The sequence below is a fragment of the Mobula birostris genome, chromosome 2 (assembly GCF_030028105.1).
Source record: "Mobula birostris isolate sMobBir1 chromosome 2, sMobBir1.hap1, whole genome shotgun sequence".
Taxonomy (NCBI): domain Eukaryota; kingdom Metazoa; phylum Chordata; class Chondrichthyes; order Myliobatiformes; family Myliobatidae; genus Mobula; species Mobula birostris.
Window position 1 is genome coordinate 242,632,602 of NC_092371.1, and position 17,339 is coordinate 242,649,940.

Below are 17,339 nucleotides of genomic sequence, written 5' to 3' on the forward strand. Positions count from 1 at the left end.
CTTGACCTTGTTTTATGGCACAACCACAGACTCTGCCACAGGGTCCGTGCGGTGCTCCCTCACAGGTGGGCCGTGGAATGGGCTTCGCAATCACGCTCGTGGGTATGCGTGTTCAGCTGATTAGTGTTTCACAGTGGTGGTGTTTACCTCTCTTCCCCTCCTTCCAGTCTTGGTGAGACTTGACTAAAACCACAACAATGTCTATGCTTCCTGCTTACCTCCGTCCTTGTTCTGGGAAAGAAAACTACTTTTTAAGTTCAAAGTTCAAAGTAAAATTTATTATCAGGGTACGTTTATGTCAAAACCCTGAGATTGTTCTTCCTGTGGGCATACTTAGCAAATCTATAGAACAGTAACTGTAATAGGATCAATGAACAACAAACTGCAAATGCAAATATACACAAATAGCAGAAACAGCAGAAGTAGATTGAGTGTAGCTATCCCCTTTTGTTCAAGAGCCTGGTGGTTGAGGGGTAGTAACTGTTCTTGAACCCGGTGGTGTGAATCGTGAGGTATTTGTACCAATGGCAGCACAGACTGGGTGGTGAGGATCTTTGATGACGGATGCTGCTTTCCTGCAGCAACATTTCACGTAGATGTGCTCAATGGTTTTTTGTATAGTAGGGGAATTAAGGGTTATGGGGAAAAGGCAGGTGGGTGGAGATGAGTCCATGGCCAAATTAGTCAGTAACTTATTAAATAGCAGAGCAGGCTCGAAGGGCCAGATGGCCTACTCCTGCTCTTATTTCTTATGTTCTTATATGATTGGGAGGGTTTCGCTTGTGATGTACTGGGCCATATCTGTTACCTTTTGTAGGATTTTATACTCAAAGGCATTTGGTGTTCCAGGCCATAATGTAGCCAGGTAGCACACTTTTCAGCACACGTCTACAGAAGTCTGCCAAGGTTTTTGATGACATGCCAGACCTTCACAGACTCCTGGGGAAGTAGAGGCATTGCTGTACTTTCTTCGCAATAATATTTATATGATGGGTCCAGGACAGGTCCTCTGAGATAGTGACACCCAGGAATTTAAAGTTATTGACCCTCTCCACCTCTGATCCTCCGATGTTTACTGGCTCATGGACCTCTGGTTTCCCTCTCCTGAAGTCTACAATCATTTCCTTTGTCTTATTGACATTGAGTGAGAGGTTGTTGTTATTAAACCTCTTAACTGAATTTTCAATCTCCCTCCTCTATGCTGATTCATCTCCACTTTTGATATGGCCCACAACAGTGGTGTCATCAGAATTCTTGAATATGGTGTTGGAGCTGTGCTTAGCCACACAGTCATAGTGTGTAACGTAAGGAGAGCAGGGGTCTAAGCACACATCCCTGTGGTGCTCCTGTGCTGATGGAATTTGTGGAGGAGATATTTTGGCCAATCCAAACTGAGTAGGGTCTGCAAGTAAGGAAATCCGGGATCCAATTGCACAAGGCGGTATCCAGGCCCAAGTCTTGGAGTTTATTAATGATTTTGGAGGGGTTTATGGTATTAAATGCTGAGCTGTAATTGACGAAGTGCATCCTGATGTATGCATATTTGTGCTGTAGATTTTCCAGGGTTGTGTGACGAGCCAATGAGAAGACATCCACTGTAGACCTGTTGCTACAGTAGGCAAGTTGGAGTGGATCCAAGTTTCCAGTTAGACAGGAGCTGATAAGCTTCAACACCAGCCTCTCTGAACAGTTCATCACTATGGGTGTAAGTGCCACAGGGCATTGAAGATCATCTGGAAATAAAGCTCTCCTGTCCCCAATGCCACAAGATTTAACTTTGTTGTAAGGTGCGGCACCCAAACCCTGCCACAGCTGTCGAGCATCCCTTGTTGATTCCAGTTTATCTAGAATTTCCACTTTGCCTAGGAGATAGCTTTCCAGAGATTATACCTGCACCTCTGTAGCATTCTTGATCTCCAAACTTGAATACCTCCGATGTAGGGAACTGAGAACTTCTGGCTGTTAAGGAGGCCCTGGAAGCATGGTGACACTGGATGGAGCGGGGAGGGTGCCCCTTTTTGGTATGGATAGATCACAAGAACCCCTCCTACATTCAGGACACCGAGAGACTCAACTCACATAAAGCCCATTGGCCTCTCCTTCAGCTGGTTTGGTTTCACTTTCACCTACTGTCCTGGCAGCAAGAATACCAAAGTTGATGCTCTCTTCTGGCAGCTGGGCGTGTCTGAGGACACTACCAGTCCAGAGCTCATCCCTCCTCACTTGTGCATAGCTGCTCTGCTGATTTGGGGATTAAAACACAAAGGTGAGGGCTACCCAACAGTTGAATCCAGGCCTCGGTGGGTGACCTGAAACCAACTGTTCATCCCTGCCAAAGTGTGGCTCGGTGCTGGAACGGGGTCATTTCTCCCATCTGGTTGGAATTCAAGAGATGATTTTGGTGGCCACCCATGTCTCAGGAGGTCTATGACCTCATCTCGGCCGGTGCCACTTTTGACCAGAACAAGACATCACACCAGCACTCTGTGGGTCTGCTATGTCCGCTGCCTGTGCCTCACTACTCCTGGTCTCACCTCCTGGTGGATTTCATTACACTTTGCCCATGTCGGATGGAAGCACTAGCATTCATGTGGTTGTGGAACCATTCTCCAAGGCTGCCCACTTCATTGCTCTCCAGGCTCCCTTCAGCTCGTGCCACCCCCATGGTTCAACAAGTGTTCAGGCTGCATGGCTTCCCTCCGGATGTAGTGTCAGATCAAAGATGACTGCTCATATCCTGTACTTGGAAAGCCTTCTGTTCTCTTGTGGGCGCCACAGCCAGGTTCTCATCTGGTTTCCAGTCCCAATCTAAAGGCCAGACTGAGGGAGTGAATCAGGAGCTAGTGACAACCCTGCGGTGCCTTGTCTCTTCCAACCCCAGATCCTGGAGCTTCCAATTGATTTTGTCCAGAATAACCTTCAGCTGTCCTTCACTGGCATGTCCCCCTTTGGGTGCACCATTCTTCCCTGACCCGGAGATTGAATTGGGAGTTCCTGCTACTGAAGGAGGGGCTTTGGAGTGTTAATGGCACCTTACAGCAACTCCTTTGCTTGCATTTTCGGAAACAGCTCTATTTCCATCTTTAATATCTCTATTTCAGGGTTCCTTTGAAGACCGTGACCTGGAGTTACACGCTGACTACGGTTCTTTGCAGGAATGGGACCCGCTCTCAGGGTTTCACAATTGGCCGTTGTTTGGCACGCCAAGGGTTCAGCCTAAGAGCTCAGCTCGCCTTTGGAGGGCCAAGATCTCGTGGCTTTGGAGATGGGCGGATCGAAGGTCGGTTTCATGGCAGGAGATCGGTGTTGTCAGGGGAGTCAGAAGATCTACTGTCTGCACAGACACCCTAGATCTTTGGGCACAGAGCTTGGAAAAAGTAATGCAATAGACTTTTAACATCGTAAACCAATGAGCTGTTTGTTATGTCTCCCCTCTCGCTGTGAAATGCAGACATCTCTTTCTCCCTTATTAAGGAGCGGGAGAGCCTGTGGTGTGTTGAATACCGAGTGAACAATGTAGTCTTTGGAGTACTGCAAGTCTGTGTCTTTGTTGTTGCTTTGCTCATGTTTGAGTGCTCGGTGATGGGTGCCGATGCTTTTATTGCTAGTGGGGGTGGGGGGATTGTTGCTCACTGCCGCTTACGCGCAGGAGGGAGGGGAGCTGGGGGGGGGTCTTTGGTGTTCTCATATTTAATTTTCTTTCATTCTTTGGGGGCACTCCTCTGTTTTTGTGGATGGTTGTGAAGCAAAAGCATTTCAGGATTATATTATATACATTTCTCTGACACTAAATGTACCTTTGAAACCGTTGAACAAATGGTCCAATACTATAAGCTCATGTGGACATGAGCCAAGGCTCTGTCACAATCACAGACTTTGTCACGAGGTCTACGCGCCCTTGCAGATGGTCTGCAGAATGGGTTCGGCAAATATGTTCTTGAGTTTGCGTATTTCATTGTGGTGGTCTTTAACTCCTTTCTTCTCATTCCCGTCTTGTCCAGACTTGACTTACTTGTTCCAGGAAAGAAAACTACCATTTAGATTGACGTTGTCAAGTAACGGTAATCACTTACTATTGAGTTACTGCTTCCTATCCATAGGGTTGGCATTAGCTTTCAGTTTAAAAATTTTAGTTAAGGGCCTTGTTGGGCTGGCATTTACTGTTTTTCCTTTTGCCTGCACAGTTCTTATTAAAAATCAGTGAATCGTTCACCCGCCTCAGTTTTTCTCCCTCTGCACTTGCACCAAAACCACACATTTGTGTCACTTTTATGTGCTGAGTTGCTGCCACATGATTGTCTAATTAGATATTTGCATTAATGAGCAAGTGTGCAGGTGTACCTAATAAAGTGGCCACTGGGTGTATTTGTTGTAATCTGATGTAGGATCATTTATCTCTGACTGGGGGAGGCTTCTAAACTCACAACGAGGCCTTTGTCATCCTTCAGATAAACACATTACAGCTTCGTTATCTCAGATGTCTTTGATGCATTACTTCCAACCCTAGTTCACAGTTAGGTGATGGATGATAAAGGACTGGACAATATAAAAATTGAGACTACAAAGCTTTAGCTTTCACTAAATCATTTCATCTTTATTAGCTGAAACAGCTATGGTACGGCATGACAGGGATGGGAAATCTTTCAACATCTTCCATACCCCAGGAGCTTCACTAAAATATTTAGACTGTGTTCTCAAGAATTTATTCTGTCTTGGCAGATTATTAATATCATGCATTACATAATGTTTAAAAAAGCACAAACTAAAGAGACGTCTTTTCAGATAACGACATCATTTCAATGTATTTTACTGCGTCTACTGCTTGTGTCATTGGTTTAAAACTCACGGGTAATGCTCTCCCTACCATGGGTAGGAAGCTGTGCAGAGGAGGTTCACCAGGTTGATTCCAGAGATGAGGGGGTTAGACTATGAGGAGAGATTGAGTCGCCTGGGACTGTACTCACTGGAATTCAGAAGGATGAGAGGAGACCGTATAGAAATATATAAAGTTATGAAAGGGGTAGATAAGATAGAAGCAGGAAAGTTGTTTTCACCGGTAGGTGAGACTAGAGCTAGGGGACATCACCTCAAGATTCGGGGGAGTAGATTTAGGATGGAGCTGAGGAGGACCTGCTTTTCCCAGAGAGTGGAATCCTCTGCTTAATGAAGCAGTGGAGGCTACCTCAGTAAATATATTTAAGATAAGGTTGGATAGATTTTTGCATAGTAGGGGAGTTAAGGGTTATGGGTGAAAAACAGGCAGGTGGAGATGAGTCCATGGCCAGATCAGCCATGATCATATTGAATGGTGGAGCAGGCTTGATGGGCCCGATGATAACTCCTGCTCCTATTTCTTATGTTCTTACGTACATGAAGCATTGTCGCAGAAAAGCAGCATCCATCATCAGGAACCGCCACCACCCAGGACATGCTTTCTTCTCACTGTTGCCATCAGGAAGAAGGTACAGGAGCCTCAGTACCCACACCCACCGGTTTCAGAACCAGTTACTACTTCTCAGCCATCAGGCTCTTCAACCAGAGGGGATAACTTCACTCAACAGAACTGTTCCCACAACCTATGGACTCACTTTTCAGGACTCTTCATCACATGGTCTCAATACTTATTGCTCATATATTTATTATTATCTTGCATGTTTGTTTTTCTTTTTATCATTGCACTGTTTGTTGTCTTTTACGTACTGACCGTCAGTCTGTCCTGTTGTGTGCAGTCTTTCACTGATTCTTTTGTGTTTCTTCACATTTACTGTGAATGCCCACAAGAAGATGAATCTCAGGGTTGTATATGGTGACACACATGCACTTTGATAATAAATTTACTTTGAACGTTTTGAACTTTTGAACTTTAAGGTTTGAAGTGGTTCCATTGGAGAGAAAAATCTTAATTTTATTTATTTATTTATCTGGTGATACAGTGCAGAGTATGACCTTCCGGCCCTTTGACCCAGGCTGTCCCAGCAACCCCGACAACCCCCATGGTACCGTGATGACGTATGCAGTTTACGTATTTATACATATAACCCGTAATTAATTATTTAAACCAAAGAGAATGCTTAATCAACCAATATATATATACAAGATTACTCAAATATTACTGAAACATTAAATACACAGCAATGATCAATTAATCTACTAACCAGCACATCTTTGGTCTGTGGGAGAAAACGGGAGCACCCAGAGAAAACTGACGTGAATGTACAAACTCTTTACAGACGGCACTGGAATTGAACAGCGAGCTCTGGAATGTATCAAGCTGTAATACACTATTGTAGTGCCCTTTATTTAAAAAAATATTTATTGGAATATGTGTTCTATTGAAAGATAGGATTGAGGGGTGGAGATATGTTTCTATCAAACAGGTGTAAGTCACTCCTTTCCTCAGCTAACCTGCAGGTCACCCTTGGGCAATGTGTAGCACCTGCTTAGCCCCCCGATCAGGTCATGTGAAGCCATGGAAGCAGGTGGTGGATGGTCATTTGAGCAGCCGGTGCAGATCACAAGTCCTGGTTATGCGACCACTGATGCCAGGCAGACAATCTGAAGAGTATTGATAATGGCTGTGGTCACCCGTCTTGTAAAGGCACTGCCCAGAAGAAGGGAATAGCAAATTACTTCTGTAGAAACATTTGCCAAGAACAATCAAGGTCATGGAAAGACCATGTTTACCCACATCCTACAACATGGCACATAACAAACGAATGATTGAAAGATATTCAGATTTTTTCTACCATCCTCAATTGCCTTTCAGAAGTTGGAGAGCCACCTACTTGAATCATTGAGAAAGTTCTAGAAAGCTGCTAAACAGGAAATGCCGCAAGTCTGACCAAACAATAATGAAGAAAGGGCAATTTATTCTCACTCAGAACGATGTCCTGTTTGGAGGAGAACTTGATGTTCTTATGCTGCATTTGACAAGCTTCTGACAAGATGAAGAGAATTATCACAATCACATTGAAACATTGAAATATCGAAATAGCGAAACATGGAAACATTGGAATATACAGTGTTGTGAACACAAGAGATCCTGCAGATGCTAGGAATCCAGTAACACACACAAAATGCTGGAGGAACGCAGCAGCATCGACAGAGAGGAATAAACAATTGACGTGCTAGGCCGAGACCCTTCGTCATGTGTCATTTGTGTCAATGACTAATACGGTACAAGGATGTAGTGGGGACAGCCTGCAAGTCTCGTCATGCTCTTGGCGCCAACGTAGCATGCCTGAAACTTACTAACCCTAACCCATAAGTGTTTGGAATGTGGGAGGAAAATGAAGAACACAGAGGAAACCCACGTGGTCACGGGGCAAATGTACAAACTCCTTCCTGGACAGCAGTGGAAACTGGACCCTAATTGGCGAGTGCTGGCACTATAAAGTCCTCAGCTTTACTGCTTTACCTCACAAACCCAACATTCACAACTTCTCACATTTTCCTCTCTGATAGCAAGCAATCCATCAGCTTCATACCGTTGCATCTCCACCTTAGTCCATCATGCCTGTGCAAAAATTCTCTTGTTATGAAGGTCAACACGCCTTTAGTCTTCCAGCTGTGTGCTAAACAGGAGTCATGTGATAAATGTGATGAGATGTTTGACTGATAGGGAATGGGGAGCAAGTTGTTCAGTGTTGAAGAGAATGTATGTGGCTTTAGTGAGATCTGTGTTGGACTATGGAAATAGAAACATAGAAACATAGAAAATGGGTGCAGGAGTAGGCCATTTGGCCCTTCGAGCCTGCACCGCCATTTATTATGATCATGGCTGATCATCCAACTCAGAACCCCGCCCCAGCCTTCCCTCCATACCCCCTGACCCCCCTAGCCACAAGGGCCATATCTAACTCCCTCTTAAATATAGCCAATGAACTGGCCTCAACTGTTTCCTGTGGCAGATAATTCCACAGATTCACCACTCTCTGTGTGAAGAAGTTTTTCCTAATCTCGGTCCTAAAAGGCTTCCCCTCTATCCTCAAACTGTGACCCCTCGTTCTGGACTTCCCCAACATCAGGAACAATCTTCCTGCATCTAGCCTGTCCAATCCCCTTAGGATCTTATACGTTTCAATCAGATCCCCCCTCAATCTTCTAAATTCCAATGAGTACAAGCCCAGTTCATCCAGTCTTTCTTCATATGAAAGTCCTGCCATCCCAGGAATCAATCTGGTGAACCTTCTCTGTACTCCCTCTATGGCAAGGATGTCTTTCCTCAGATTAGGGGACCAAGACTGCACACAATACTCCAGGTGTGGTCTCACCAAGGCCTTGTACAACTGCAGTAGTACCTCCCTGCTCCTGTACTCAAATCCTCTCGCTATAAATGCCAGCATACCATTCGCCTTTTTCACCGCCTGCTGTACCTGCATGCCCACTTTCAATGACTGGTGTATAATGACACCCAGGTCACGTTGCACCTCCCCTTTTCCTAATCGGCCACCATTCAGATAATAATCTGTTTTCCTATTTTTACCACCAAAGTGGATAACTTCACATTTATCCACATTAAATTGCATCTGCCATGAATTTGCCCACTCACCCAACCTATCCAAGTCACCCTGCATCCTCTTAGCATCCTCCTCACAGCTAACACTGCCACTCAGCTTCGTGTCATCCGCAAACTTGGAGATGCTGCATTTAATTCCCTCATCCAAGTCATTAATATATATTGTAAACAACTGGGGTCCCAGCACTGAGCCTTGCGGTACCCCACTAGTCACCGCCTGCCATTCTGAAAAGGTCCCGTTTATTCCCACTCTATGCTTCCTGTCTGCTAACCAACTCTCCACCCACACCAATACCTTACCCCCAATACCGTGTGCTTTAAGTTTGCACACTAATCTCCTGTGTGGGACCTTGTCAATATAGTATATGGATCAGCAGCTAGGTCTCTTATAATGAAACTGGATGTGATTCAGTCTCAGGCTTTGAGAGTGTGCAGTGGGGCTTTTAAAACATCACCAGTATCAGTCCTACAGGTGGAAATGGGAGTAATGCCTTTGGAACTAAGAAGGATGCAATTGATGGCAAACTACTGGACTAATTTGCAGGGACACAGTGATTCTCAGCCTGCAAAAGGAATGTTGTAGGAGTGCTGGGAAAATTGGAGGTTTCGGAGGGATAACCTTAGTCAGGTAAGGAATGATATTGCTAAAGAACGTGGAGTGTTTGATCTAAGGATAATTCCTTCAGTAGTTTAACCGATTGTAGCTCCATGGAAACTTGTATGGCCTGACATAGACTGGCATTTGTTAGAGGTAAAAAGGAAAGGAAAATATAAAACTGATTTAGTAAGTGCATTTAACTGTCATGTGATGGAAAAATATAGTGATTATACTCAGATTTATACGGATGGTGCTAAGGAACCTGAAACAGGAATGACAGGGTTTGGGGTGGCTATACCAGCAAAAGAAATTGGAATTAGCAGAAGAACATCTAATAAATTAGGGGTGTATACAGTGGAGATGCTGGCAGTGTTGGTTGTGTTGCGATGGGTGGAGACAGCTAGACAAGTCAAAGTGTTGATATGCTCAGATTCATCCTCAGTTCTAGCAAGTTTAAGGTCTTTTCACTCAAACAGTCGGCAAGATGTACTTTAGGAAGTCCTTCAGTCAGTCACAAGAATTGCAAATCAGGGAGGTCATGTAAAATTTTTATGGGTTCCAGCACATGGAGGGGTGAACGGGAATGAGAGGGTGGATGAGTTGGCAAAGAGGGCGTTAGAGAAAGAAAATATAGAAATGCACATTAATATCAGTAAAGCAGAGGTTAAGTGTGTAATCTGGGAAAAAATCAACAAAATGTGGCAAGAAAGATGGGACAGGGAGGGGAAAGGGAGGAATTTATATCAAATACAAAAGAGTGTTGCAGGTACTAGGGTAGGTAGTAGATACAGAAGAGAGGAGACTGTGTGGACTAGGTTAAGGCTGGGGTACTGTGCATTAAACAAAACATCGAAAATGATAGGGAAACACCGGACAGGATTGTGTGAGGAACGTCAGAAAGAGGAGTCAGTAGAACATGTAGATCTGTGTTGCAGAAAATATGGGATACAGAGAGAGATGATGAGAATTAATCTAAGGGAATTGGGAGTGCAGAATTTCACATTAAAAGGGTTGCTGGTCAAGGGTGAGAGAGCACAGGTCAGGGTATTTTTAGCTTTCTTAAGGGGTACAGGGTTTTTTTATAGGATATGATGGATAAGCAGGAATAGGGAACTAGGGTGGCCAAAAATGGGAGGATGAAGTGTAGGTTAGGGTGTGTGTGTGTGTGTGTGTGTGTGTGTGTGTGTGTGTGTGTGTGTGTGTGTGTGTATGTGTGTGTGTGTGTGTGTGTACGTGTGTGTGTGTGTCTGATTGGGTGAAGGGATTTAGAAAGTAAGTCTATTGCACACTCTGGAGCAGAAGGTGGTGGTAATGCACCATTAAGCTGGGTGCCAACCGCCATAAAACAAGAAGAAGAAGAAGCAGAATTATGTGACCAGTAACTGTTTGTGCATCAATATTTCCCTACCTATACAAGTTAAACAATATACCAACTTTTCTCCAGTGATGTCAATAATTTCACATTGGCCTCCATCCTCGGCAGTGGACTCTCAGAAATACAGACATCAGGCCTCCAACTGCAGACTTTGTCCTAGGAATCACCCAATCACAGGTTTGACCTTTGTGCCTCATCTTCTGGACTTGCAAGGATCTCCAACCCTGGTGATCCAGGCCCTCATAACTCCACTTGGCCTCCACCTCAAAATGACAAAGTACATTTATTATCAAAGTACGTACACAGAATACAACTCTGAGATCTGTCCTCCCGCAGGCAGCCACGAAAAGAAGAAACACTATGGAACCCACTCAAGAAAACAGCCAAGGCACAAAAAACAAATTGCGCAAACAGCAAAACAGTGAAACAACACATAGAGTATCAAACGTCGATCAGGAGTCCAGTTGTATTCAGTCTAGTTCAGATCAGCATTGTTCCACTGCAAGCTGCAGGGCAAAGAATTCTTCGCTGTAGTGCCCCATACCATTGATCGCCCTGAGCAAACCGCTCAAAAACAGCAAAAGAAGAGTAACCAGAATCCAGAAATGCATGCACCAAGAACCTGAAAGTCTCCCTAAATGAGGCTACAGCCTCGTTGATCTATCCTTGCAGCATGGATCCTGCACTTTCCTCTGACAGCAGCTAGCGAGAGGGAAAGGAAGACTGGTCAAACACAGGCAGATGGCAATGAACACCTGCCTGTCCTCCGTTCTCATCCTCGTCGACTTCAACCTTGCTCTTTACCCCTCAATCAGAGAGAAGCAATGGAGTTGATCATCTGGTTTCTTGGCTCCAGGCTGCACACTGCATTCCAAACCTCGCTGAATCCCTCGGAGACAGCAAAGTGCCAGATCACGCAATCAGCCCAAAAACAAACCATCGGAACGTAACTTGCAGATTCCAGTTGCACACAGCTTAGAAGCAGAATTATGTTTGAAAGAAGAAGAAGTGAAAGAAGAAGAAGTAAAAGAAGGGGTATTATGAACTGTCTGCAGGTCGTCACTGTTGGTCAAATGTTCATTGGCACCATTTTGCTCCAAAATTTAATTGTATTGCACTTTCAAAACCTTCACTTATCAGATAAACTTGAAGTCATAAATATGGCAAGGTCAGAGTATTTCATAATCATGGTTTTGTAATTCATTGTATCAAAAACTAGAGGCTGAAAACTGCTTTAAATCTTCTGTCTCCATCAATCCAGAGTGCAGCTTATTAGGAGTTTGTGTGTCCTCTTTCTGACTATGTTGGTTTCTGCTGGATACCCTAGACTCTCATTTTCCAAAGATGTGATCGTAGGCTAAATATGTTCTGAAATTTATTCCGTTATATTTATGATGCAAAAGGAACAAAAGGGAATTAAAAAATGCTTGAGAGAGAACAAGTTGCAAAGTACAAGATAATAAGGAAAGCGTGAGTGGGACTGGTGGGATTGCTCTTTGGAAGCTGCCAGGGGCCAAACCTTTAAAGTCAAAGTTCAAAGTTCAAAATAAATATATGTCACCATATACCACCATGAGATTCATTTTCTTGCAGGCATTCACAGTAGATACGAAAAATAGAATACATTCAATGAAAAACTACACAATTTAGACTAGGGGTGCTTATGTTAGCAATATTACTGTGTTGATGAGAAGAGCAGTATAAATCATTAGGAGAGTCATCTAAAGTCTGCTCGCATTGGGGTTATATATTCAATCCATTTATTCCAGATTTGATTAAATTTTTCTTTTTGAATTCTCAGGGAGTAAGTCAACTTTTCCATTTTAATTATTTCCAAGATAATTTCGTACCAATCTTCTAATGTAGGTGGTATTGGATTTAGCCATTTTCTAGTGATTGATTTCTTACTTGCCGCTAAGAGGGCCTGCAGCAACTTTATATCTTCCATCTTTTATGTCTTTTTTTTGTTTTCTTTTGGAAAATAAAGAATTAGCACAAGTAAAGGGAAAGATTTGGGAAAGGAATAAAAAAATGAAAAAATTAAGTAAATAAGTACATAGGGATTGGATAATTATGTCTGCGGGCAGGAGCAAGCATGAACAAATTAGGATATAAACACCTACAATGGTTGTTACATAGGCTTACATACAACATTTTGGACCAGTGGAAATGGTCCAGAAGGGTTATATGGAAACTATTATTACCATTTTTCTTAACAACTAATACCATTACTTAGCCTAATGGGTTAGATTTACCACAGTACATAATTATCTATTTAAGTGTTTATTTTCCTTTTATATCATCTCAATGTGTACTTAAGAATGTATAAATAATTGTAGTTTTATACATATAAAAAAATGGAAAAGGTTATATGTGTGAAAAAAGTACATGATATTTGTGAATTCCTTATCCAAATAAAAATAAAATTTAAAAAAAAGAAAAACTACACAAAAAGACTGGCAATCAACCAATATGCAAAAGAAGACAAACTGTGCAAATAAAAAAAATAAACAAACAATAAAGTAAATAAATAGTACTGAGAACATGAGTTGTAGAGCCTTGAAAGTGAGTCCATAGGTTGTGGAATCTGTTTGGAGTTGGGGCGAGTGAAGTTATCCCCTCTGGTTCAAGAGCCTGATGGTTCAGGAGTAATAACTTCCTTAACCTGGTGGCGTGAGTCCTGAGGCTCCTGTACCTCCTGCCCAGTGGCAGCAGTGAGAAGTGGGCATGCCCTGGATGGTGAGGGTTGTAGTAGGCAATTACTTTCTGTTCTCTGTTGGGTGATTAGAGATCCAGGAGCAGTTTACTGCTTTCCTGTGGAGCAGATAAAGGCAGAATAATGGAGACCATCATGGTACAGCAATCTGATCCTTACAATCACATTGGAAAGCTGTGCTGGCTTCAAACATTTTGCTTCTCTGAGGCTTTGTTGGTCAGGTCGACCAAGGGTGTTGTGTCGCAGCCATCTTCGTGATACATAAGCCAGGGCAGTACGCTATAAGATCAGAAGAGCAGAAGATATAGGAACAGAATTAGGCCATTTGGCTCATTGACTCTGTTCTGCCATTCCGTCATGACTGATTCACTTCCCTCCCAACCTCATTCTCTTGCCTTCTCCCTGTAACTTCTCACTCCCTGGCTAATCAAGAACCTATCAACTTCCACCTTAAATATACCCAGTGACCTAACCTCCACAGAAGCCTGTGGCAACAAGTTCCACAGTTTCACCACACTCTGACTAAAGAAATTCCTCCTTGTCTCCTGCCTAAATGAACGTCCTTCTATTCTGAGGCTGTGCCTCTGGTCCTAGACTCCCCCATCATCGGAATCATCCTCTCCACATCCACTCTATCCAGACCTTTCAATTTTCAATACGTTTTGTAATGTATGGATCTATTTCTTTTAGAGCAATAATTCGCTCCCCCCCCCCCCCATTTCAGCACTAGGTATTGACCTATTGTCTATGCATGCACATTATTCTCTCTCTCTCTCTCTCTCTCTCTCTCATTGCAATTTGAATACACCAGTTAAAGCCATCTCCCATGTGTGTGCTTTTGTTTGATTGATATGTAGTTGTGCACAGACACAACAAATTGGCGACGTGTATGAACCTGAATGTCAGAAAATATCATGAACTGCACCAACAGTTACAGTATGATTACAGGATGAAACAGTGAGAACTAAACAGTACAGAGCTGGCCATCATGGACACTAACAAACATGTGAGTACAGTACATAGTAACAGTGAAAGACGTGCTGAATTTAAAGTAAAAATAACGTGGCGACGGCTTCAGTCAGATGACTATGATAATGCTAAAGGAAGGCTGGGAAACATATACCAAGAAGGTGGAACTGTATTGTAGCGCGAACAATGTGGAGGAGCAAAAGAAAGACCCTATGTCTCTTAGCTACATGGACACAAGAACATAGAGTCTCTCCTGCAACTTAGTAACCCCTGCAAAGACAGCAAGCAAGATGTTGGATGAAATTGTTACAATTTTACAAAATCATTGAGCCCTAAACCACTGGCAATAGCTGAGAGATTCAGATTTTACATAAAGAACCAGTCAAAAGATGAAAGCATTTCTGAACACATTGCAGAATTGTGCAAACTTACCCAGTACTGTGACTTTAGAGCTGGACTTTCTGATGCATTAAGGGACAAGCTTGTATGTGGCATGCATAGTCAAAGAACTCAAACGAGGCTACTGGCAAAAAGAGACCAATCCGAAGAACGGGCATTGTCCATTGCAATATCATCAGGAACTGCAGCAAAGGATGCAGCAGAATTACAGAAAAGGAGCTTAGAAGGTGAAATGCACAAAATGTCCCTGAATGGTGCAAAAAGCCAATCTTGTTATTGATGTGGCAAATTCTCCCATGATGTAAATTACTGTTGGTTCAAAGAAAAAGTCTGTAGAAAGTGTCACAGACAAGGTCACATAGAGAGAGTGCATAAGGGCGAAAAACATTATCAAGGATGCATCTCACCCTAACCATGGACCTTTTACTCTCCTCCCATCTGGTAGGTGCTACAGGAGCCTCTGCTCCCGCACCAGCAGGCACAGGAAGAGCTTCTTCCCTGAGGCTGTGACACTGCTGAACCTCACATCACAGCGCTGAGCAGTATTGCGCCCATATTGTACTGTACCAGTACTTGTATATTTGTGTGCTGTAGCACGCACTTTATATTCACAGCTATTTTCAATCCCAGGAAGGGAATTCCAGTGATGACTGCTACTGGGTTACAACATTAGGCACTATTCCTAGGAGTCCACTCTTATGACAGGATGCTCATTGAAAGTGGCTGGAGGTTATGCCAATGAAATCAACCATCTCAGCAAAGACTGTCTGCACTCTGAGGACTGCCTTCACCCGAAACAGCTTACTAGAACAAAGTGAGAAAGACAAAAGACCACAATACATGTCAGAAGAATTCAGGCTGTTCATGAAGAAAAATGGAATCAGACATTGCAAGTCTCATCACCCAGCAATGAATGAGTTAGCTGAAAGGTTTATCCAAATCTTCAAGAAGTCAGTTAAAGCACTGGACAAGGAGGTTATTTCTCTACAGCACAAGGTAGACAACTTCCTTTTTGTGTATCGGAACTCTGTTCATGCGATGACAAATCAAACACCTGCAATGCTGTTCATGAACAGGAATCTGAGATCTCGCAAAGACCCCCTGAAACCAGATCTACAGAGGAAAGTGCAGAATAAACAGCTCAGCCAGTTGCCAAGTGAAGCAGCAAGGAGCTTTGAGATTGGACAGGAAGTCCTAGTGCGTGATTACCCGGTAGGATAGCTGCAAGAACTAGACCACTGATGTACACAGTGGATGCTGGGGGTCAGACATTGAGATATCATATGGACCAGATACTTAATGTTCAACCGAAGAACACACGTGAATCGACTGCATCCAACAAGGCAGACACATTATAGTTACCAGACTTGTCTCTCAGTGATGACATCACTGACAGCAACATGACATCGGAAACCAAGAACGTTGTCTTAAACAAGACTCCTGCCAAACCTGATGCCACTCCACAGGTCCAGAGGTGCTATCCCGAAAGAAAAAGAGGCCACCCAAAAGACTGAATCTTTAGAACTGCGAAGTTAGTTATGGACTGTTATTGTGAATGTGTAGCGGTGTGCTACACACAGCGCTAGAATAACCACATGGAGTCGGTGAGTTAGAGTTGCGATGAAAGAGATTTATTCAAACTTCGCAGCCTGCTTTAAAGCCTTCCTGTTCCCGCCCTCCCTGGGCGGGACTACTGTGGGGAATGCATATTCCCAGACCCTTTCCGCACGCGGGTTTTCCCCCTGCTGGTGAAGATGGCCTGGCGCCCTTTTTGGGGCCGGCCCTCTGCCTGCGCACGCTGTCGTGAGCCGGTTCGTTGGTGCCAGAAAGTGGTTCGCCACATAACTCCCCCCCCCCACCAGAACTGGCGATACCTCCCCCAATGTCCACAGTCTGGATCGGCCTCTGTTTGGGAGGTCTGCCCCTGCGCCGTGGTGCCTGAGCCTGGACCGGCTGCGCCAAGTCCACATGGGCCGGTTTGAGTCGGTCCACCATGAAAACCTCCTCTCTCCCCCCAATGTCCAGCACGAACGTGGACCCGTTGTTCCTGATCACCTTAAACAGCCCCTCATAGGGCCGCTGTAGTGGTGCCTGGTGTCCGCCCCGTCGTACAAAAAGAAACTTACAGTTCTGCAGGTCTTTGGGTACGCAGGTCGGGCTCTGTCCGTGCTGTGAAGTGGGTATGGGGGCCAGGTTACCGAGCCTGTCCCGTAGTCTGTCTAGGACTGCTGTGGGTTCTTCCTCTTGCCCCCTTGGGGCTGGTATGAACTCTCCTGGGACTACCAGGGGTGTGCCGTACACCAACTCGGCCGACGAGGTGAGCAGATCCTCTTTGGGTGCCGTGCGGATTCCGAGCAGGACCCAGGGAAGCTCGTCCACCCAGTTAGGCCCCTCCAGGTGGGCCATGAGAGCCGATTTCAGGTGACGGTGGAAGCACTCCACTAGTCCGTTCGACTGTGGGTGGTAGGCAGTTGTGTGGTGTAGCTGCGATCCTAAAAGGTTGGCCATAGCCGACCACAGGCTGGAGGTGAACTGGGCGCCCCTGTTGGAGGTAATGTGGGCCGGTACCCCGAAGCCGGCTACCCAGGTTGCGATCAGTGCTCGGGCGCAGGATTCGGAGGTGGTGTCTGTGAGCGGGACTGCCTCTGGCCATCTGGTGAACCGGTCTACCATAGTTAGGAGGTACCGCGCTCCTCGTGACACTGGCAGGGGCCCCACAATATCCACACAGATGTGGTCGAACCTCCGGCGGGTGGGTTCGAAC